The sequence below is a fragment of the Canis lupus genome, chromosome 30, assembly GCF_048164855.1.
Source record: "Canis lupus baileyi chromosome 30, mCanLup2.hap1, whole genome shotgun sequence".
NCBI lineage: Eukaryota > Metazoa > Chordata > Mammalia > Carnivora > Canidae > Canis > Canis lupus.
In genome coordinates, this window is record NC_132867.1 from 4,401,512 (window position 1) to 4,426,398 (window position 24,887).

Below are 24,887 nucleotides of genomic sequence, written 5' to 3' on the forward strand. Positions count from 1 at the left end.
GCTATTCTTTTTGTAATGAACATTTATAACAATATTTACCAGACATTGGATAAGATAGAGAACTGGGAACAAATTTAATTATGACATTTGAGAGAATGAATTCATTGACCTGCTCCTTATGAAACTATTCTACACAGGGGAGCAAGACTAGTGCTATCAAAAACGGAAAGGCAATCACAAATATTTGAGATTTTTGGGATTATGGGAGGGCTCTTTTCTAGCAGGTGTGGGACATCAAATCATTAACATTTAATACAGAATGAGTTAATAGCATACTACATTCACGCTTTGTGGGATTAAGGATAGAATACCATAAGGTTGCTAGCTATGTCAGCTGGGGTCAATTTCTCATGGGAAAAAAAAAGTAGCCAATAATTTTGGTCTTTCCTAATTCACAGAGTTGATAAAATCTTTGGAAGTAACTTGAAAAATATAAGGATTGTATAAATATAACTTATTTTAAGCCTTTGTTTTAAAATTGGCAATCCTATTATTGCTTGTATTAATCAGGAAATCAATGAATATAACCTTTGATTTAAAAAAAATTGTTTTATTTGGCATGTTCCAGAGTGCTTACACTGACTTTTGATTTGGTCATATTTAGTATCATTCAAGATAAATTTATTAGTTTTACTTGAATTAGTATTCAAATGGTCATGCAAAACTTACAAAACACAAATAGGGTAATAAATACTACTGCTGGTCAAATTTGTAAATCTTAGCCACTTTATTCTGGGTTTATTCCTTTGCCTTTAAGATAGAAACTAGTAACATTAATGTAACTAAAAATAATAACACATTTATGAGGTTCATTTAAACCAAGTGTACCAGTATCAACTCTCAAACTTATTCCTTACATTTTACTTCTTAAATTTAAACAATGTAAAAATATGATCCATCTTTTTTATCCATCTTTTTATGAAGTGCTATTAAGTAACTATTCTAAAGCAACATATTACTCTATTTCCAAATATCTAATTGCACCTTTGATGATATGTGACTATCTTAATGCATATTTCTCAACATCTTGGAAATAGCAGTAAGCAATACATCCCATTCTCTGAATTTAATTATAAATCATGGTAAAATGGTTCATAATTCTAGGAAACTAATGTTATTAAAATATCTATTCATGTCTATTTATTTCACTTTTGTCTATCAGATTTTAAGATTTAGTCTTGCTCATTATTATTACTTCCCAAAGTTGGGTTGAAGTATTTCTACTGCTCAAAAGGAAATTAAAATATATATACAGAAATGTAAAAAAAGCAGAATATTAAAGTTAAAAATTAAAATTTTCAGTGCAATATCCTTGAAAAGAGGTCCAATAAATTTGAATTAAGTTTTTCACATTCAATATTAAATTTGTCCTAATTTTACTAAAGTCTGTAGTTTGTCAATCTTAAGCATGGATTTTGGTAGAAACAGTAATTAATACTGAATCTCATTTTAGGAAATTTATAAAATATAAAAACATTTTACTTCATAGAGCTAATGTTCTTTTATTATTACAAACATTAAAACTTTATGATCTTATATGTTGGCATGATGGGGATACTGGTTAATCATAAAGTTTTTTTATTAATAAATAAATTATTTAATTTTCCAGTTATATTTCTTTCTACAATTTGCCATAACCAGCATGAGCAGGGAAAAAAAAAAACAAAACAAAACCAGAAGATACTTTGAAAAGGAATAACACTATAATAGTGATTTCAAAGGAAAAAAAGAAGAAAAATAAGAGTCTAGTTAATGAGATAATTTACTAAAATTCTAGCATCCTTCTATGAACCTAAAAGATCCAAACTCACAAATCTGGATGAAAAATAAAACTGCCCTATGAAAATAAGCCAAAAGATAAACCAATTGACACAAATATATAAAAATATTCAAGGGTTGAGAATAAAATCTTATTGTCTTATGCCAATTGGATTAGCAATTAAATTCTTTTATGTGAATCAGGTTGTGGAGAAATGAATACAACCATACAAATTTACAATAACAATTTGTCAAATTCTTTTCAAAAGAATCTTGGCAATAAGCAACATGTCCCAATAATGTTCATATTATTTGACTAGTAATACTACTGCTGGATATTTATCATGCAGAAATAATTTAAATGAAGTAAAATAGTATGCATATGAGACTGAGCTGTTTATAACAGTGAAAAACCTGAATTAAACTCTCTATGTTGTTCTATCGGGAACAAGAAGTTAAAGGATATTTTTCTTGTTCCTTCGAATATTAGGCCAAGATTGAAGCCAGAAAGCAACAAAAACCAATAAATCTGATGATAAGGTTCTATAAGTTTCAATAAATTGTTAAAGCTAGTCAAATTCCTGCAGTGCATACAGAGAGGATTCCAAAGTTACTCCGTGCTAAAGACTGAATATTTATGTCTCCCCCAAATTCATTATGTTGAAACCTGATCCTCAATGTGATGGTATTAGAAGGTGGGGCCTTTGGGAAGTGATTAGGTATGAGGGTGGAACCCTCATGAATGAGATTAGTGTCCTTTAAAAAAGAGCCCAGAAAGCTCCCTCTTCTCCTCTTCCCTGAGAGGATTAGAAGAAGGAAGACAACCATCTGTAAACCAGGAAACAAGCTCTAGATACTGAATCTGTGACTACTTTGATCTGAGACTTCCTTGCCTCTAGAATTGTTAGAAATAAATTTCTGTTGCTTGTAAACCACCACGTCTATGGTATGTTGTTATAGCATCTTGAACTAAGACATTCCATTATATCCTTTCCTCGCATATGGAAGTGAGATGAAACAATAAGGTTCCTAGTGAGCAAAACTTAAGGAGGTACATACAGAGTCCTGAGAGTAAATGCCTCCTTAAATATTTTGCTCTAGACTTCTTCACTAGTTGATTATTGGTTTAGCTTATAGACTCCATGGAATGTCTGTGGGATACACAAACATGGGAAAGCATAACTAGAGTGAGGAAGAGAAAGGGGAGTAGGGAAGAGGGGGCTGAAGGAGGACTGGTAGTGGAGGAGCCTAAGAGCCCATTATTTGGCATGGTGGGGTTTCAGGTCTCCTGTGGAGATCTGGGATGACATTTAAGTCTATGCTGTCATCTTCCAAAATTTCTTGTGTTCCACAGATCCTTCTGCTTCTGGAGTTGCCTTACTCTGTGAGCAGCCTTCATGGTGCAGTACTGACAGGATGTTTCAAATACAGAATTGTCCAGATTTTCCTTCAACATACAGGAAATATGCAACCTTGTTGTGTTAAACAGTGGGTTGACTCTTCACTGTCATTCTGCCATCAGTCCTATTGCCTTGTACATGGATTATTTTTAAAGTTCCTATCACAAACTCTCTGGACTCTGTCATTTGGTATCAGTACTGTCAATATGTGGAAAAAAGTCTGAAGATGTGTCTTACATATGCATGTACTTAGTACAGCTCTTTACAGATTCTCTGATTCATTCATTTACATCTCAGCTAAGGTTTCTCTGTTGAGAGCTCTTCAAACATGAAGCAAATAAATATGTACAGAATTCCCAGAGTTACACTGCCATTTGTATAATTCTTTAAAGCAACCAAAAGTAAATCACAAAAACTCTTGTTTTCCTTCCTGATACTGGTGTCTCTTTGGGATCCTATAAAAGCAGGGTGCCATTCTCAAGGTTATCAGAGAGTTTTCAGAGAAAAAATGCTTGTCAATCCCTTGTCTGACAAAGAATATCTTTCTATTAGTTCTCCTGGATTTGACAGAGCTGTGCTTTATATAGCATGGCTTCATCAGCAACATGAGCAGTAGTACCGAAGCAGCATCTGCAAACGCAATGAATGATGAAAAATTTGACGTATATTTTGAAACACCTTAGAAATCTTACCCTTTGTCTTCTTTAACTTATTATTTTTTATGCTTTTTATTTTTATTTTTGTTTTTTAAAGATTTTATTTATTTATTCATGAGAGACACAGAGAGAGAGAGGCAGAGACATAGGCAGAGGGAGAAGAGGTTCCGTGCTGGGAACCTGAGGTGGGACTCGATCCCAGGTCCCCAGGATCAGGCCCCAGGCTGAAGGCGGCGCTAAACTGCTGAGCCACCTGGGTTGTCCTTCTTTAACTTTTTAGATTAAAATTTCCTTTAGGTCACTTGGAGTGAAGGTATCCAAAGATTGCCAGAGCAGAGGTTGAGTCACATTCCAGCTGTGCATCTCATTTGTAAAATTTAACAGTTTGCATGATGTCAAAAGCATTGCTTAGCTCATATAGAACAGAACACAAAAAGCCAGAGCTCTCAGCAATTCAACAAGTGTAGCACTCCCACCTAATATAGTTTCAAGGAGTTGTAAATGTTTTGCTAGCTAAAATGCATACTATTTTGCATAGTAGTTTTGTAATGGATATGGATGATAAAGGACTACTGCTTGACTCTTCTTGCTGTGTATCAGTTTTTTTTTTATTACTTCCAATCCTGTTTATAACCATTCAGAAAATCATTATCACTACTAAGATGACTTTTATTGACTATTTGTATATAATGATATGTATCATATAAAGATGCACTTTCCATATTCAGGAACCTAAAGTCTAAGAGGACAATAATGATGTAGTATAAGAAAATTAAGAAAGCTAGTTGAATGAAGTTAATACGTCCTCTGGTAGTATTCAGTTGCAGGGCTACCAAATCAGCAAAACCAATACTTTTCCTATACATTGGGAAATGTAGGAATCAGTAAGGATGATGAATCTGGCAGCATTTAATTTCATTTGTGTATAGACGTGAATGTGCCTGCATGCATTTGTGTAGCTATTTGGAACTTCAGAAAAACTATGGACTCATAACATTCAAACTGGTCTACTTTGTGCATATAATACTTTTTGTTTACAAAACATTTCTGTAATTCATTTTATTATTTTGATACAATTTTGAGATTTTAAGGAAGCTAAAAATTAGAGCTCTTTGCTGGTAAATTAAACAGAGATGCAAAATGTTTACAGACTTTAATAGAGTGATACTATTAATAAGACGCCCAGGGAGTATTAATTCACTGAATTTTCATTTGCTTATTAAATATGCATATGATGCTTTTTTATACCTTATTTTAGTTAGTAGTTACTGAGTACACCATAATTAAAGACATATTCCTTGCCTTTCAGAAGACCATGGCATAATGAGGGTGGGAGAGATATTTTTATATATAATCTACACCTAAATAGTAATAAGTTCAAATATAAATATATACAAATAGGAGTGGTGAAAGGCCAGTAAGTTGAAAAACAATTTGTAGAGAGATTCTAGGAAGATTTTGTTGAAAATGTGATTGCTAGGTTGTTCTCAGTTGAGAAATTCAGACTGGCAGATTTTTTTTTTTAAGATTTTATTTATTTATTCATAAGAGACACACACAGAGAGAAAAAGAGAGGCAGAGACACAGGCAGAGGGAGAAGCAGGCTCCATGCAGGGAACCTGACATGGAACTCGATTCCAGGTCTCCAGGATCACACCATCGGCTGAAGGCGGCGCTAAACCGCTGAGCTACCCGGGCTGCCCAAGGTACTTGATTTTATCACTCCTCTTCCTCCTTGCTTTTGCCAAACCTATTGCCTTTCAAGAATTACCCTTCAAAAATTAAAAAAAAAAAAAAACAAATTCTATAGAAAGAACAGTTAAAAGTCAAGGAAAAGACGAATGTGTATTCAGTTGTGTTCTGATGTAAAGTTCTGTAGATATCTGTGAAATCCATCCGGTCCAGTGTATCATTTAAGGCCCTTGTTTCTTTAGTGATGTTCTGCCTAGAATATCTGTCATTTGCAGAAAGTACCATGTTGAAATCTCCTACTATTAGTGTATTATTATCTAAGTAGGTCTTTACTTTGAATATTAATTGATTGATATACTTGGCAGCTCCTACATTAGGGGCATGAATATTCATGTTTGTTAGGTCTTCTTGTTGCATAGACCCTTTAGGTATGATATAGTGTCCCTGGCCGGATGAGAAATGGGTGTTATACATATAGTTGGCACATCGAACTCCAATAAAAAAATAAGAGCACAAAGGATAACTATAACCACAAAAATTTGATTAAAGATATATAATATAATACGATATAATGATAGTAGAAGACTTCAGTACTCCACAATCAATAACGGAGACAATCAGTAAGGTAAAACATCATTTGAACAACATTAGAATAAATGGAACTAATGGACATATACAAAATGTTTTACCCAACAGCAGAATAAACATTCTTCTTGAGTGCATGTAGAATAGCTTCCAGGACAGATTACATGCTAGGTCATAAAACAAATCTCAACAAATTTAAGAAGGGTAAAATCATTCTAAGTATCTTTTCCAGCCATAATATCAGAAGACTACAATAACAAAAGGAAAATGAGAAAATCCACAAATGCATGGAAGTTAATACACTCTTAAACAACCATTGAGTCAAAAATGAAATCAAAGGGAAACTTAGAAACTATCTTGAAACAAATGAAAATAAAAACACAATATACCAAAATCATAGAGTACAGCAAAGCAGTAGGAAGAGAGAATTATATAGTAATAAATGTCTATATTAAAAAATAAAAAAGATCTTAAACAATTTAACTCTACTTCTCAAGGAATTAAAAAAGATAGAACAAACATCCTAAAGTTAGCAGAATAAATAAATAAAAAGGTTAGAGCAATAATAAATAAAATAAATAGTAAAAAAAAATAGAAAAAAATCACTGAGTTGGTTTTTATGAAAAGATCAACAAACTGACAAATCTTTAGTTAGACCAATCAAGAAAAAAGAGAGAAGACTCTTAAATAAAATAAAAAACAAAAGAGATATTACAAGTGATGCCCCAGAAATTAAAAAAAAATGATCATAAGAGGCTACTGTGAATAATTATAACCAATGAATTAGAAATGTAAAATAAATGGATAAATTCATAAAGACCTGTAATAGAACAAGACTGAATCAAAAAGAAATAGGTGGGGGATCCCTGGGTGGCGCAGCGGTTTGGCGCCTGCCTTTGGCCCAGGGCGCGATCCTGGAGACCCGGGATCGAATCCCACGTCGGGCTCCCGGTGCATGGAGCCTGCTTCTCTCTCTGCCTCTCTCTCTCTCTCTCTGTGACTATCATAAATAAATAAAAATTAAAAAAAAAAAAAGAAATAGATGGAACTGGAGGGGATTATGCTGAGTGAAGTAAGTCAGTCGGAGAAGGACAAACATTATATATTCTCATTCATGTGGGGAATATAAATAATAGTGAAAGGGAATATAAGGGAAGGGAGAAGAAATGTGTGGGAAATATCAGAAAGGGAGACATAACGTAAAGACTGCTAACTCTGGGAAATGAACTAGGGGTGGTAGAAGGGGAGGAGGGTGGGGGGTGGGAGTGTTTGGGTGACGGGTACTGGGGGTTATTCTGTATGTTTGTAAATTGAACACCAATAAAAAAAATGCTAAAAAAAAAAGAAATAGCATGAATAGATGAATAACAAATAAGGAAATGGAATAAGAAATAAAAAATATTCTATCAAAGAAAAAGCCCAGGACCAGATGACTTCCCTAGTTAATGCTACCAAACATTAAAAAAATTAATACCAATCTTTCTTAAACTCTGCTAAAAATAGAAGAGGAAACACTTCCAGACTCATTTTATGAGGCCAGCATCACCCTGATATCAAAGCCTAATAAAAGATACCATAAAGAAAGAAAATTTGCCAATTTCTCTGATGAATGTAGATGCAAAATTCTTCAACAAAATATTCACAAATCAAATTCAACAGTACATTACAAGGATCATATACATGGACCAAGTGGGGTTTATACCTGAGATACAAAGATGGTTCAACATATGCCAATGAATCAGTGTGATACTATATTAGAAGAATGAAGGCTAAAAATTACATAATCATCTCAACAGATGCAGAAAAAGCATTTGACAAAATCAATACACTTTCATGATAAAAACTCTCAACAAATTAGGTATAAAAGGAATTTACCTCAACACAATAAAGGTCTTATACAAAAAACTCACAGCTAACATCATACTCAATGGTGACAAACCGAAAGCTTTTCCTCTAAAATCTGGAGCAAGACTAGGATGCCTGCTCTTGTCGTTTCTATTCAACATAGTACTAGAAGTCTTAGCCGGGACAATCAGGCAAGAAAAAGAAAGGAATCCAAAGCTGAGAAGAAGAAGTAAAATTACCTCTGTTTGCAGATGACACAATCTTATATGTAGAAAATCCTAAGGATTTCACACACATACAACAAAACCCCTATTAGAACTAAAAAATGAATTCAGCAAAGTTGCGGAATACAAAATCAGCATACAAAAATTAAATGTGTTTTCGTATGCCAATCACCCTGAGATCATGACCTGAGCCAAAATCAAGAGCCAGCCACTTACGTGACTGAGCCACCCAGGTGCCCCAGTTAGGTTTTTTCTGAATATTTTGTTAAGCGTCCTTATTACCAAAAAAAATAAAGAGGGCAAGATAAAACTTTTGGAATTGATGGATATGTTTATGGCATAGATTGTGGTGATGTTTTCACACATGTACTTATCTTAAAACATATCACGTTGTATACATACCTAAATACAGCTTTTTATATGCCAATTGCACCCCAGTAAAGTGGTTTTTTAAAAAAGAGAACTTCTATAAATTATAGCAACTACTGCCAAGCAATAAGATAGGATGAAAATTGAAGGCTGTTTTCTGAATTTATCAATTTGGAGGTCCCTGATGATTTCAATAAGAACAATTAGAAGAGAATGATATCTCCCTAGCCACTCAACTAAGTCCTTCTTCTCCACTAGAATCATATTTGCACATGTCTTTTGCTTAATCCCATTCTCTTGTCATGCTTCAAATACCTCAAGGCATGGTTCTCTGCAAATGAAACTCAAAAAATTAATCCAAGCTAATCACTGAAAGAGAGTAGGTTGGCTAACTTATTCCTCAATGAAAGCTTGGATAATAGTCCTGAAATACCTACCTAGATAACTTTTGTTTTATATAGCAGAAAGGGCAAAAGCACCATTGAAATGAAAAACATTTCAATGTCTCTCTGCTGATAAGTTGTATCCCTATACCATCCATGTATAATTGTCAGTAGTTTCCTTTTCCATAAAATGAGATGATGTTTTCTTTTTAGTATTGATTTGGGAATTAAATAGAAACATATATAAAGCAGCAAAATAGAATTATATTTCTGCAAAATAGAATTATATTTATTTCTACAGTTATATTTCTACAAAATAGAAACTCTGCCATAGGCTCATTTGTTGATCACATACCAAGCTATTTTTGAAGTATATTTCCTAATCCTACCCTGGGTCTAGTTTGTATTTGAAATATATTAGGTTACTTGCTTTTTCATTAAAAGAAATCTTATACTTTTGTGTTAATTCATTTTTTTGTTATTTGATTCACTGAAAATACCCCAAATCTGACAATTTCCATTGATCAAAATCCTGCAAGTATCATTTTAAATGTCAGGCTTTTAAGTCTTTTCCTGTTTATTATAGCCAAAATTTATTTTCTCCCATGCATTCCCATAACATATTATTTTTACCTTTTGCAGAATTGTATTTTTGTGGCAAATACAATAGGTTGATCCACTCAATACCCTTTCCACATTCTTTGTCTCCTTTTCCTTCACCATAGAGGCTGCAAATGATAAGCAACAGCACTGAGTCATAAACCTTATCCATGTGCTATTGTCCCGTCCCCTTGCTTCTTCAAAGTCTTGTGCTTATTTTAACACTTCAAATATGGAAAAGAAAACAAATGTAGGTAAATCTTCTTGAATTCTTCCTGTGGTGTCTGCATTTCTCAAGAATTCTCCTTCCTATATAAAAGCCATTTTTTTGAAAAGATTATTTTACTTATTTAAGAGAGAGAGAGAGGGAGACAGCAGTGTAGGGGGAAGGGCAAAGGGAGAGGGAAAGAGTCTCAAGCAGAACATGGAGCTAGACATGGGGCTCAATCTCATGACCCTGACATAATGGCCTGAGATGAAATGAAACCAAGAGTCAGACACTTAACCAACTGCACCACCCAGGTGCTTCTAAAAGCCATTTTTCAGGTTGCTACATAGGTGTTAGGTGTGCCAACACTAGAGACATGACCCATTTCCTTACTAATTATATTGCATCAACTCTGACCTCATTTTACTACATTCCAATGAGTAAGGACAGGAAAAAGGAAATGAGTAGCACAGAAGATGGAGAAAAAATTATTATTATTTACTTATATATCAGCTACATTCTTAGTTATTGTATCTTTTAGTCATCACAAGATGCCTGCGAAATAGCTTTCATTATTCAGAATTTTACAGATGAATATAGTAAGGCTTAGATAAATTAGGTTATTTTGCATAAAATCACACACTAGGTGGTGACGCTGGGATTGAAGCCCATCAGCTTCTGATTCTAATGGTTTCAATGGTCTTGGATTGCATCACTCTTCAATACTTTATATATGAAACTACCTACCACCAGGTACAAAATACCCTTTATTTTTTACCAGTTAGGTCTTTCATAGCCTGGTAATCATTTTTAGAAATGTTACTAAGATTACACTAGAGGTATGCTGGAGTTAGTCCCCACTGGCTGTAAGTCATCAGGTACATTTCTTCCCAACTGTGTTCAGTGAGTTCACTTTGGTAATTTGGAACTGATTATGTCAGAAGCATCTATACTGTTGGCACTATGAAAACTCTACAAATGTGGGCTCTTGCTCTCCCTCCTTGTTGGTTGATAAACATTTACCAGAATACCACTAGTTTCAAAACATTTTCATCCAAAAGCATTGTTAGAAATAATTTTAACATTAATCTCTTTCCTTTACTATTATATATCTTCCAGAACTGAGTTTTCATCTGTTGACATTTGAAACATTATTGTCATGTCCTTCATGCTTCAAAGACTTCCCACTATTACAAAATAAAACCCATCAATTTCCTTTTTTCCTCTAATGTATTCATAGTCCTACCATGCCCCCTTTTAAAATTGCAACTTAAATGTTTAGTTGTGCCAAGAGCTATTGAATCAAGCAGTTTGAGCACTTTGTAGGAATGCTTCTTTTCACAACACATCTCTATCGAATGTCCTGAAAATAATCAAACCATTTGTTCCCTTCACTTCTATCAGGCTACACAATCTTAGAAATGATAAGAAATTTAAACAGTGATTTATATCAATTTCTAATAGATTGCATATCAACTCCACTTGGCCATGATACTGAAAAGAATAAACTAATTAAGAAATTATCCATCAATATCAAAAGATTGTGACAAAAGAAGAAAGAAGGAAACGCTGAAATTTTTTTGGTCTAGGTACAATGGAATGCTATATTTAAAGTAGCTAATCACAAATGTAAGGTAAGCTCATCTATTAAAAGGGGAAAAGTATCCAGATTGAATGTCCAGATTGGGTAAAAATAAAAGCTAATAATATTTTCCTTGTAAGAAAAATTCAATTTAAAATGATTCAGGCCAACAACTTGAGGCAAACCTAAAGAAAAGAAAGACAATAAGGCTAATATTAAACAAGATGAATTCAATGAAGGAAAAAGAGAAAGTAAATTTCATGTAGGAAAACTAGACAACCATATATCTTTAAGTGCCCAATAATCAAGCACCACAATATCCAAATAGTAAGTTTAGTGTCCACTGGCAAATAGACAACTACAATTGTAGAAGGAAACTTTAATGGATCTCTATAAACAAGTAACAGATTAATCATATAAAATAACAAGAGAAGTGATATAAATAGTGCTAAATTTTAGTGCCATATATAGCACATAATTCATTCTTTCAAGTGTGCAGTGATATTTTACACAAGCTAAACATATATAAACCAAAAATCCCCAAGACCTTACATAAGCATCTCAAATAGAAATCATGCTGGCCACATTTTCTGACACAATATAATACTAAGAATAACCATGAATTGAAAATTTTAAACACAAAAACCTAAAACTTTGTCACTCATAATTGCTTCTTCAAAATAACTTATAAATTAAAGAAGAACATTAGAATTCAATGGTACACTATTTGGTTTGTACTATCGAGAATGATATTTAGTAGTTCTAATGGAATAGATTTATGAATATAATTATATACTATTGTTTTTGCTTAAAACATAAACCAGACAAAATTTCTGGATTCTGAATATATTACTGCCTATTTTAAATAGCCAAGAGAATAAAAAGTCTATTTATTTAACAAAAAACTTAGAAAATTAAATAGATTAAAGATAAATGAATAAAAATAAATGAGCATTTGTTTTAGCACTTTTCTGTGAACTAACCTTAATAACCACATGAAGATGTGATAAGAAATAATCATGTCATCTTACTATTCCATAACATAAAATACTTAGGAAAAATCCAAATAAGAAATGTGTAGAACTCATGAGAAGTCTATTATAAAACTTTATTCACAATATGAAATCAGTCTTAAGTAAATGGAGAGATATCATATTCTTTCATGGGAAATCCAGTTAGTCTTTCCCCACTAAATGTATTTAAAATGCTTATTCCAATAAAAATCTTAACTTATTTGATATCTCAGAAAATTGGCCATGCTCACTAAGGAAAAATATGTAAAATTGTGAGGAAGAATGATAGAAAACCTTTGCCATACATTTGCTAAAATAATGCACAATTCACAATAACTAAAAGTAATGCAGGTGTTGTAACAATGAGAGACAGCAACTAGACACAACTGATCACTGCAAAGAGAAGCATCTAGTAGGTGACAGATTTAATATTTCATACCAATGAAGATAAAATGACTTTTTAAAAGATGGTATTGAGGCAACAGGGTAAATCTTTAGGAAGAAAAGGTCATACATGATAAATAAAAATGAATTAAGGGTTGATCAAAGAGCTAACTAGAAAATAAGATAAAAAATATTGGAAAATATCAATGTATATCCAACTGATCTTGGAATGGAAAGTTGTAAACTTACTTCTGGTTTCAGGAAGCTAAACCAAACCAAGGCAAAAAACTGAAATGTCAAACTACATAAAATTTAAACCTAAGTGCCATCAGTAATTACCATGGAACAAGTTCAAAGGTACCAACAAAAGGGAAAATTTATAGCATATGACAAACAAAGCTTTGGAAAAACATAAACATATCCATAGTAAAAGCAAAAAAAGCACGGATAATTCAAAAAGTAGAAATTCAAATGACCATAAAAATTTAAAAAATTAGATTCAATCTTATAAGTAATCAAAGGAAAAATACACCAATATCAACAAGAGATATATAATTTTGGCTATCAATTCAGCAAAAGTTTGTAAAAAACTAAGCTGTAATACTCAATTCTTGTGAAAATATAATTACAGAGACTTTTGTTTTTTTTTCTTTTTCTTTTTACTCTTTTTCTTTAGTTTTATATATTCATGTTTTCAATAATGATGAAAATATAATTAGAATAATATCATATTTTTATATATTGGAAGCATCTTTAAAGAATGTAGTATGAGAGAAAATACTTTTCAGTTTTAAGTGTAGATTTTGCAATTCAGGGCAGCCGGGGTGGCTCAGTGGTGTAGCACTGCCTTTAGCACAGGGCCTGATCCTGGAGACCCAGGATCGAGTCCTGCGTTGGGCTGCCTGCATGGAGCCTGCTTCTCACTCTGCGTGTGTCTCTGCCCCTCTCTCTCTCTGTGTGTCTCTCATGAATAAATAAATAAAATCTTTAAAAAAAATTTTTTTGCAATTCATTTTTGTTTTAAACCTAACAATGAAAATGATAAAATGTACCTTAAAAAAGAATTCAGAGGAGGATGCAGTTTTTTCTCAAATACTTTAGGGTCAAAGGGCAACATATTCTACAGTTGAGAGATGATTGGACTAAAGTGAAATGTGGATTTGTTTCCCCCCACCGAGCCAGTCCCAGAATTTAGGACAAAATATTTAAAGTCTCTGGGTATCACTTATTTCTTCTGTAAAATGGGCATAATCATTCCTGCCTGGATATGAAAATAATATACAATAAAACATTGGAAAGCAACTATAAAAACTATCAAACAGTTAGTTTGCAAGCCATTTTGATTACACTCATGGAATTATATATAGTTCTGATTTTGTTGATTTTTCTTCTACTCAATGAATTTGTGTCCAGGGCAAGAGCATTCCTTCTACTTGACATTTTCATTTTGTGAGTCCAATACCATTTTTATGCTACAGACAATCATATATTTATCCGTTCAGAAAACACTTCCCTACTGTTTTACTGTGAATTCTGCATATGTGTATCTTACATTAAATTAGATGCTTTTCCAAAAGCTCTAATGTTCCAACATGTGATAGTGGTTTTAATCCAATTTCCTTAGCCACTGCAGAATTTCTGCCTGTCTACAAGTTTACAATGGTGTGAAACACTTGATACTTTTATACTATATATATATATATATATATATATATATATATATATATATATACTTTTATACTATACACGTGATACTTTTTAAAAAGTGCAACAGTCTTGACAGACTTTTCTCCACTTAGGTCCTGAGGTAGCAAGAATGTTTAATGAAAGGTTGCAAATGCTTTTAAGTGACAGAATATATAGAGACAATAAGCATAGGAAGGAAACTTGCATAGATTTTTGCTAAACCTTGGTAACCTTCTTGAGGACAAAAAATGAAGTTTATCAGAACTTTAACCCATTCATTTGAAAGCCCTTTCCAGGATTATGCCTATGAAGGGAGGAATATTAGTTTCTCTCTTCTGTTTTTGGACGAACAATGTGGCTAATTGGAAGTAATCAGCAAAGAGGGGTAAGGAAGATCCCTAGATGAATTTGAGAGAAAATGGTTCTTTGAGCATTTAAAATTCAAGCTATTTTTTCTTAAAACAGGAAGGGTCAAAATCACAATCTAGACTTTAGTTATGCAAGGTAAGAATAGAGAGCTCCATTGCTTTTACTTCAACTAGAATTGTCAAGATTGATGGGTCCTTGCTTTGTCAAGCACAGTTGCCAAGATGCCAAAGAACAGCTACAAGATGCCTGGAGTTATTAGTGTTGTGTGGCAGTGGCTGCACCGAATGACACGCAGAGTGTTGAAATGACCACTTTCCAAATCTGGAGCTCATTATTTCAAACACTATTTAATAAGAAGTTATGAAAATATACAACTAACATATTAATTATTACTTGTATCATATGACTAAACCACCTGTGCTTGTAAGCATGAGCCAGATCAGGCTTTTCCTGAAATTGTGTTAGCTATTAATGCAGTAGTCAGGAATTGTGCTTGCTGTGGCAATCAGAAGACAAAATCATAAGAATATAAATCTGTAGAAACAGACTTTTAAAAATATGACAAATGCCTCAAAAAGTGAAGCGTTGCAAGATTAAAAAACATGATTCTAAAATTAGGGCTTTTGATAGCTGAGTATTTGCACATGACCTTGACTATTTTAGTGTAGATACTGGTTTCTATTTATATAAATCTCTATCTCATGGATGATTTTATTCCATCAGTTCTCACTATGAGCATGTGAATACACTGATATATATTAGTTACAAGATGGAGAAATAAAAAGAGAGGAAAGATACAAGTTGAACTGGAGCCAAAGACCTCTTAAATAGCTAAGAGGCAGACTTTTGCAAAAAAAGAATAAGTATCAATGAATCCTGATTTAATTGAGATACTTTCCTTCAATATTAGTTGACATTGTTTTGAAATAGATGAAAATTTGATATGAGGAAAATGCAACCACATACTGTCCACTTTATAAAAAGTAGAGCAACTATAGCAACATAAATTTATATTGTCTAAAAAACTAAAAATAGTTGAACACTAAAGCAGGCTATTGAGTGAGATTATATAATATTCTTCCCTTGAGGTTTCATTATATGAGAAAAACAGCCATCTGTTTTGGAGATTGTGGGTATAGCAGATTATGTTGGAAGCTTCTCTGACTTTTTTGGCAATTTAATCTAATTAATTTAATTAAATAGTTCAAAAGAGTGAAATATCTTAGAGACACCACTGTATAGAGAAAGAGACGTTTTTGAAATGATTTTTCGAAAATCTCTCCCACCCAAGGGGATCTGTGAAGTGTTCAGTGCCATGGCTTGTTTACAACCACTTCCACCACAAGCAACAAGGGAGTCAGAGAAGTTTGTCTTTGATGCCCCTTGTGCCAAACATGAGGGTTCATTAAGTCAGCAGAAACAGATGAAAAAAGACTGATTTCTGGCATTCGAGGACTCACTGGTCTAATTGGAGAGAAGACATATGTAAATAAATAAAATACAAATACCCTGGTGAGTGCAGCACAGAAGCTGTAGGTTCGTTGCTAAAGGTTCATAACCAGGGTTCAGGGGTACGTTGTTTTCTGGCTAAAGTAAGCGTCTGGAAAGGAAAAGAAAGAAATGTGGATTTTGGCAAATGACTAAAAATTTTCCAGGTAGAAGGAAGGACATCCAGAGCTAAGTAAGGAACAGAGTGGAAAAACCTCATATGTCAGATGAGTCTGAGAGGTTCCCTACTGCTGAACCAGAGGTTGGCAAGGAAGAGTGGTAGGAAGGGAGCTGGAGCAGCAATCCAGGTAAAGGAGGGTTAGGAGAGTGAGCTCTAGAAGAAGAAAATGGGAAGCCACCAAAGGATTTTAAGCATCGGACAGCCAATCTCTAAAATTAATTTGGTGACCGTATGGGACAAATGACTCATGGGGACAAAGCTTAGTCCAGGGATATGGGGTTAAAGGTACTTAAAAAGGTCCAGGCCAGGCATATCAAGTTAAAGTAAGTTAATGGATGATCAGGAAATTAGATTCAAGAGACCCATCAGATTGATTGGATTTGGCTGGGTATGCAGAAAAACTTTATTTTTTTAAATTTTTTTTTCAGAAAAACTTTAAAAAAGGAATCCAAAAGTTTCTCTGATGGGATATAGAATATAAGAGATTTATACATTTAGGGGAGAAAGAAGATGAGTTTAATTGTGCACCTGTTAGCTGGACCCTGAGGTCATTTATCTGTCCATATGGTGATCTCCAGGTCTGTAGCTTAATGAGGAGGTTTGGGTTGCATATGTAGAAGAAAGGGAAATTGTCCCAAGTACAAGTCCCATGGGTGCTGTATAACATGACTTTACTTGCACTAGATCATGGCATTAAATAACACTGTATCACAAAGTAAGGAATTTATTTCCTTTTCAGCGTTCTTTCACTTTGGATTAAGCCCTTGAGAGAGTGGCAGTTTGTTGAAGATTTGTTATTAACTTTTGCTATCTCCCTTATATGCTGGCCTCAGGCTCAAAGCTTTTAGCTGGCAATAAGTACCTGATTAAAATTTAATAAGATCACTACTTTTTTTCCATATCATTTTTAAATTATTGCCTGTTATTTGTGGCAGTAATATTGATTTTACACTAACAACAGTGATAAGAACATTATTTATATCTTAAGATGTGATTCAAATTAAAGAGAAATTATGTGAAGAAATCATGTAGTGTGAAGGTATCAAAAACTCATGAAGGTAGTATGTGTTCGGATGTGGATACAGCAAAAGAGAACCATTAGGCAATGTTAAAACTGAAATTCGTCCTCACATTTGAAATAACCAGGACCCATCATCTCATTTGGAGGTAAATGAAATCACAGTAGGTATTGATATTTTATCAAAAAATTTAGGAAGGATTCCTAATACCTCAAAATTATCTGTAAATATTTGTATCTACATGCATTATTATGCCATAGTAGTTTGTTCCTTTTTGTTTTTAGATTCTCAAAGGGATCTTTGACCAAAGGAGAATAAGAAAAATGGCAGTGAATGGAGAAGAGAACGAAGGATAGACAGTGGAAGAGGATCACCAAATGAATGAAGAAGTAAAATTCAAAGACAAACTGGACCAAGAAAGTGCTGTCACTAACTTCAAGAGCAAGAAAGTTAACTTTGACTCTAATGGAAGGGAAGACATGAATGTTTAATGACTAACTTTATGGGGCAGCCCGGGTGGCTCAGCGGTTTAGCGTTGCCTTCAGTCCAGGGCCTGATCCTGGAGACTCGGGATCAAGTCCCACGTCGGGCTTCCTGCATGGAGCCTGCTTCTCCCTCTGCCTGTGTCTCTGCCTCTCTCTCTCTGTGTCTCTCATGAATAAATAAAATCTTAAAAAAAAAATGACTAACTTTGTCAACTACTCCTACGGAGCCTAGCAAGCTAAGGTTTCAGTGATCGGTAGCCCATGGTTTAAAAATATGGTGACAGTGGCCACAGGAGCTTCATGGGGTGGTGGGAGTGGAAGTCAGCATGGTGGGAAGGAGTTAGTGGGAGTGGAGGGGATTGTGGCAAGAAATAAAAATAAGTTTTTTTTCTAGAAGCTGGCTGAGAAAAGGAGTCAATAGGACTAAATATAGGGATTATTCAGGATCATGACAGTCTTTTCTGTATGCTTGCTGTAAGGATGAGAGTGATATGATTTTTTAAAAAGACTTTATTTATTCATGAGAGACACACACACAGAGAGAGGCAGACACAGGCAGAGGGAGAAGAAGGCTCCTTGCAGGGAACCCGATGTGGGACCCGATCTCTGGGGATCATGCCTTGAGCCCAAGGCAGACACTCAACCTCTGGGCCACCCAGGCGTCCTGGGAGTAATATGATTTTAATAAATGTAATAGATGGAGTCATTACATGAAGAAGAAGTTAAAGCTGCAGGTGATAAAAAGAATGGTTATTGAAGCAAGGTTCAGATGCAATGGGGGAATCCATTGCTCTGGATTGGATTGCTCCACAATCCTGGATTGTAGAATCCAGAGCAGAGAAGGAGGTCAGCTTGACTATTAGGATTGGAGCAGAGGAGAGTTAGCTAAGCAGCTAAATATACAAGAGTTAGAAGAGGGGAGGGAGCTTCATTTCTGGGAGCGTCTGAATTCCTCAAGAAGAATCATTCTGAGAGCAAAGAGGGCAGGGGCAGAGACAGGTGGCAAGCTGGGCTCAGGCTGCCTTAGAGAACTGGAGAGAATGCCAACCAATGGTTAAAAAAAAATGCCAACCAATAGTTAAGAAAAAAGTTTTGATGAGAGGCTAAGTGTCCAAATGACATTAGAACTAAGACTTTATGGTAGAATCAATTTGGAGAGTTTATACAAATGTCCAAGGCAGCACTTAGCTCTAGCAATATAAGAGGATGACCAAAGGACTGATACAGAACGGGGGTTTTGTAGGAAAAGGCACTATCCCTATTCCTAGTCTCACTAGTTCTCTCCCTCACTAGGTCTGGAATTCTATATTTTATACACTACAAATAATTGACTTTACTCCCATAATTGTTCTCGCTCTCTTTTTTAAATAATCTCTTTCTTCTGCTGGTTCATTCTCATTGGTCTATTTCCAACATTAAATTTCCTGTTTTAAAAACAAAATCTCCATGGCCTGCTCTAGCTACTTTTAATCCTCTTATCTGAAAGAGCTATTTTATAGATTTTTCACTTCTCACCTCCCGTTCTTCTTTTTTCTCTTTATTACTTTAAATTACATATTTTTTCAGATTTGTATATAAAATTTGATTTGGTATTTTGAATAACTGTGTGCACATAACAAAGATATTAAAGTATACAGAAGACTTCATCTCCCTCCTGTTATTGTACCCTACTGCTCAGTTTTCCTCCCTATAAGCAACAACTAGTACCCATTTTTTAAATATATTATTTCATACACAGGTTTATTTTTCTTTGTTCTTTAACGAATGATAATATACCATGCACACCAGATTGCAATTTTTTCTCTTCAATATACTTTAAAAATCTTTTCATGTTAGGACATAGAAAGCTGCCTTAATAATTTTAACAGCTGGACAGTATTCCATCGAATGAATGTACATAGTTTATCTGACTTGTTTTCCATTTACAGGTATTTATTGTTTTCAATTGTTGACCTGTATAAAAATCTACGGGGAGTTTCTTGGAACATAAATTATCTTTCCTAAGTGCAAATATATTTGTAAGATAAATTCCTTGGACTGGAATCACCAGTCTTTGTTCAATCCTTATCGGTCAATCTTTTATCACCACCATTTCAGCTGAAATAGCTCTTACCAAGACCAAATAAAATTTCAAAGTAATTCTGTGTCTTCACATAATTTAACTCTTCAGCATCCTGGATATAGGTGATCTCATTTCTTCTTAAGATACTTTCTTCTTCTGGCTTCCCTGATACTACCCTCTTCTGGGTTTCCCCCTATTTCAGACTGCTCCTTCTGAGTTACTTTTCTGGCTCCTACTCTTTTCAGTGCTCATATTTTGGATTGTTCTAGAGCTCTTTCCTCAGTCTGATGCTTTAAATAATTCTCTCCTTAAATCATTTTATAAAGTCTCATTGTTCTAAATATCATTTACACAGTAGTGATTTAGACATTTTTTATCTCCAACTCTGACTTTTTCCCGGAGCTCTGTCCCAACTACTCTTGTGAACCTGCATCTGAAGATCTAACAGGCTGCTCAAAACTTAACTGCTTCTCTTTATGCTTCCCATATTAGTTAGTGACAGTTGCATTCTTTCCACTGTTCTGGTCATACATCTATGCATCAGCTTGATTCCTTTCCTTCTGTCAGAGATCACGTCTCATACATTATGAAGTCTTGTCACCTTTACCTTCAAATATATCCAGGATTTGGTATATCCATTGCTATCACTCTGGTCAAAGACAAGGCTAGGAAACTAGTAGCTTCCTAATGGCCTTTCCCTCTTGTCTTTAAACAAATTATTTCAACACAATACCAAGAAGATCCTGGTAAAACTGTTCCTCGTTAGAAATGCTTTAATGGCCTCCTACTGTACATAGAAGAAAACAGAAATGCCACGTCATGAGTTAAAAGGTCATCTATTACTTCTGAGAGCTGGAAACACCATCAAGAAATTGGAAAAATTATCAGATCAATACAGCCCCTCCCCCCTCCCTACCTTACTTCACTCACTGATATAATTTTTGCTTATTTATGTTTGGTCCTAGGTTCTGACATTTCTCTTTGCACCTTTTCAAGTGGAAGTAATAATTAATTAATTAATTAATTAATTAATTTATTTATTTGAGGTGGGGCAGGGACAGAGGGAGAGGAGAAGAGAATCTCAAGCAGATTCTGTGCTGAGCATGGAACCCCACACCGGGCTAGATCTCACCCAGAGATCATGACCCTGAGATCACAACCCCAGCTGAAATCAAGAGATAGGAGCTTAACGACAGCACCACCCAGGCACCTCTTAAGTGGACATAATAATTTCTGTTACAGATGCCAATTATGAGTTTCCCTACAGCACTTCAAAAGCTCATCACTTTCAGACCAGACATGAGTATCTCTTGCCTGTATAATTTAAGGCTGAGGGGGTAGAAAAAAGCAAGGTTTCTCATGGTGGGGTACAGGCACTGTGGTTCTATATCAGATCACTACAGATGCTTCCCCATGGGTCTCAGGACTCCATCACCTAAAGATTGTTAGTGCTTTCAATTAATAGCAATAAGAAAGAAACACACTACATCTTGTTTACTCCCACTTCCTAAATTCATATTGAAAAAAAAGAATCCTGCCATGGCCTTTCAAATATTACCATATCTGTGTTGCTTTACACTAGCCATTTATTACTAATATCCTGGAAAGTGCCCTTTAAAAATCTTTGAAGTGATTTCAGTAATAGTTCATTAAAAGGGATCACACTTCCTAGATAAGAAAATTCAAACAATCACTCCTCTAATTTCCAGTTAAGAATTATAATTTTGTAAGTCTTTTAAAAGAGATATGTACCCAAGTTTTGACTAAAAACAAAAAAAAATGCTAAGAAAGTTGTGGTGTATTATTTTTATTAGCAGCTTTCTGATAATCTCTAAAAGAACAATATGCTTAAGAACTTTATAAAACGAGTGAAGTAGTAGAATGAAGTAAAATGAAGTAAAATGAAGTAGTACATTTATTTAAAACTCAAAAAGCTGCCTTTACAAATGTGCTATTGCTCAATTCCACACATCTATAAAACTTGCCTAATGAATTAAAGTCTCAAAACTTGCATTGAGTGCAAATTTTTGCACTGAAAAGTGCCATTCTTAGAGTTCTTTATAAACTGTTGAAAGGGAACAAACCCTTGATACAACTAAGCTCATTAGCTCTGTAATAAGCCTCAGTGGACCAGGCTTGACAAATGATTCATACTGACTAAAGAAGGTGTGGAAAAATACATTAAAATTTTTTGGACAAAAATAAGTTAATTTTAGCATCTGAGAACTTCTAAGCGGATACCAGGAAGTATAAAATTTGTTCTATAAATATCTGAGCATAATGAACCATACCCAAAGCATAGAAAAACACTTCTGATTGGAAACAGTGAATAACTGTTTTCATTGTCAAGACCAACTCTGATACACAGATTTGAATGGGGTGGAGACGAGCAAGAGCTATACTTGCTTCGGAGGAGACACATACTGATGATGCTCAAACCTGCTTATGAGTTTGGAGAGGAGAAAGGGACAGAGAAGGAGGAACAGCAATGGAAGCCCAGGGGGATGGAAAATCTTCCTCCGGTTTGTTCTAGCTCTTGACACTCCCACATCACAGTGAAAACCGGCAGTTTTCTGGACTCCTTCCTCAACAAATACATTGACAAAAGGGGCAATTCAAACTTAAGGAGTTAGATTTTTGATCGCCACATCAAATTCAAGATCTGTGTATAAATGGAACCAGAGTGAAATCCATCTCGAATCTGTTTCATTTTCCTGGCTTTTGGTATAACACACCCACTAAAATTTCGTCAAACTGAAATGATTACATAGATATTCCAGAAAAATTGATGTGAGTGGCTGGTGACTCTTCCTGCTTATGACATCTTAAATGTCCAGTAAACAAATCAGCTTAATTACATTACAATCGTCAAAGTGCCAGGAAAATACATGCAGAAAATGAAGTCTCAAGGTTCCTTCCAAAGTGCGTGGATTAGCTCTCAGCCAGTGCGCTATCAGGGGCCGCCTCTTTCGTGAAAGTGTAAATAAACCCCAAACCCCAATTCAGCATTTGAGGCACCCTGTGTATATTCTCCCATCTCCTGCGTTTCATTTCCTAACTTTCCAGGCTCACAGATCCGCTCTCCTGGCCTCTCCGGGGACCAGAACCCTTGAATATCAATCCTCACTCAGATCCCCTTTCTCCTTCGCTCCACTGCCCTCCCCTCGCTCCCCCCCCAGGCGCCTCGGGCCGTAGGGGAGGACCTGCACCCCCGCTCTCCCCCGCTCCCCCCAGGCGCCTCGGGCCGTAGGGGAGGACCTGCACCCCCCGCCCCCCCGCCCCCCCAGCACCTTGCCGGACGCCAGGTGGAAGCCCTCTCCTGCTCCTTACCTCAGTGGTTTGTACCTGCGGGAAATCAAGTTCGAAAACTGCAGCCCTTCTTTCCGACCTACGCCTCCTCCCGGGTCCTCACGTTTGTCTGACCGTTTCCCCGGAGCCATCCCACCCGCGGACAGGTTCGAGGACTCCACTGCCCTCGCGGGGCTGGATTCCGGCGGGGGCCGGTCCTCACGAGCCGGAAGCACGCCCCGAAGCGGGGCGTCGCGCCCTCGGACCCTCCCCCGGCGCCCCTGGGCCGGGTCGCGCCCCTCGCGCCCAGCCTGCAGCGGCAGCTCCGCCCGGGCCCGCACCGCTCCCCGCAACTTCGCCCCCGGAGCGCAGGGGCTCGGGCGGAGCGCGCCGAGGCCGCCGTGGCCGTCCCGCGCCGCGTTCGCCCCAAACAGGAGTCGGGAAGGAGTCGCGCTCCAGCCCCGCAGGGCTGCCCGGGCCTCCCGCGGGGGCCGACCCTGCCCGGGCTCCCCGCGCCGCCGCCCCGCCGGGCCGCTCACTCACCCGGAGCGCCGCCCCGCCGCAGGCCCGAGCCGGGAGGCACCGCGTCCGGTCGCGCGGCTCCTCTGTCCCGGCCTCCGTCCCCGCCTCCGTCCCCGCCTCCGTCCCCGCCTCCGTCCCCGCCCCCAGCGCCCGCTCTCTTCGTGCTTCCCGCGCTGTAGCCCTTTCCTCCCTCTCCTCCCAGCCGTCTCCTCCCTCGTCTTCCACCGGTGCTTGGCGGAGGGCGCGGGGAGGGCAAAGTGCCGTCTCTAACTTGTGCGATACCTTGGAGGTGATCTCTTCACGGAATCTGGAAATGACGTGAACAGCCAACGACTTTAGTCTCCTTTTCCTGGTGGTTCTCCTTCCAAGTCTCTCGCGCTCTCTCTCTCCTTTGATCGAGTGGCTAGGAATGAGGTGAGGTCAGATCGGGAAAGAAGGGGGAGTTAGAGGCAGGCGTCTTCAGGACTGGGATGGAGAACCACCCTTTGAGATCTGTTTCCCCGCAATTTCACAAAGCAGGCATTTCCTCAAAAATAATTGGGGTGGGGAAGGGTGACAAAGGAGATAGGCAGGGTAATGGGGACCTGAGTGTATCCCAGATTTTATTCTAAGGCATCCACTGGGGTTTATTCTCCAAGTGCCTTAGAATACATTTCTAGTGTTTCAATCTGGATGTGACCTTGAGAAAAAATCTTGCCCTTTCCTGTGGCTGGTCTTCGGTCATTTTTCCAGATTGATGTTTTATAGCCCGGGAGACAGTCTCTTCAGCTGTTGCCTACCAGGAACTCCCTTAGAAACTTGAATGCTTCTCTGAGGAGGCAGTTCTCCAGCACTAGAAGGGATCTCCAGTGCAAGGAAGGATCCATGCTTTGTAGAGAGCACCACCCCCGCAGTTCACTGGTTGCCCCTCCCTGGACTGGTTCACCCTGGACTTCTATATCCTTTTCCCCCAGAAAGGAACTCCTGTTACTGAAGATCCTTTTTGCTCTCCCACTTCTCAATACTTTCCGCCTTCCGTAGATCATCTTCCTTATAGATAAAACCTGCTTTCCAGCCCATCTTTCTTCCATTGGTGAAGTCATCTTTGT

The 24,887-nt window shown here is 36.5% G+C and overlaps 1 protein-coding gene across 24 annotated transcripts in view; it reads right to left on the bottom strand.

The window, feature by feature from the left end:
• Window positions 1-23,902, bottom strand: part of HTR1F (5-hydroxytryptamine receptor 1F) — a 160,153-nt gene extending 136,251 nt beyond the window's left edge. For 10 of the 24 annotated variants that reach the window (XM_072806494.1, XM_072806493.1, XM_072806491.1 and 7 more), the window contains exons 1-2: window positions 23,320-23,574; window positions 9,546-9,640 (exon numbers count right to left, since the gene is read on the bottom strand). The gene's annotated coding sequence lies outside the window, so the exon portion shown is untranslated. The other 14 variants (XM_072806501.1, XM_072806498.1, XM_072806497.1 and 11 more) reach the window with 9 other exon arrangements.
• Between the last annotated feature and the right edge of the window lie 985 nt (window positions 23,903-24,887).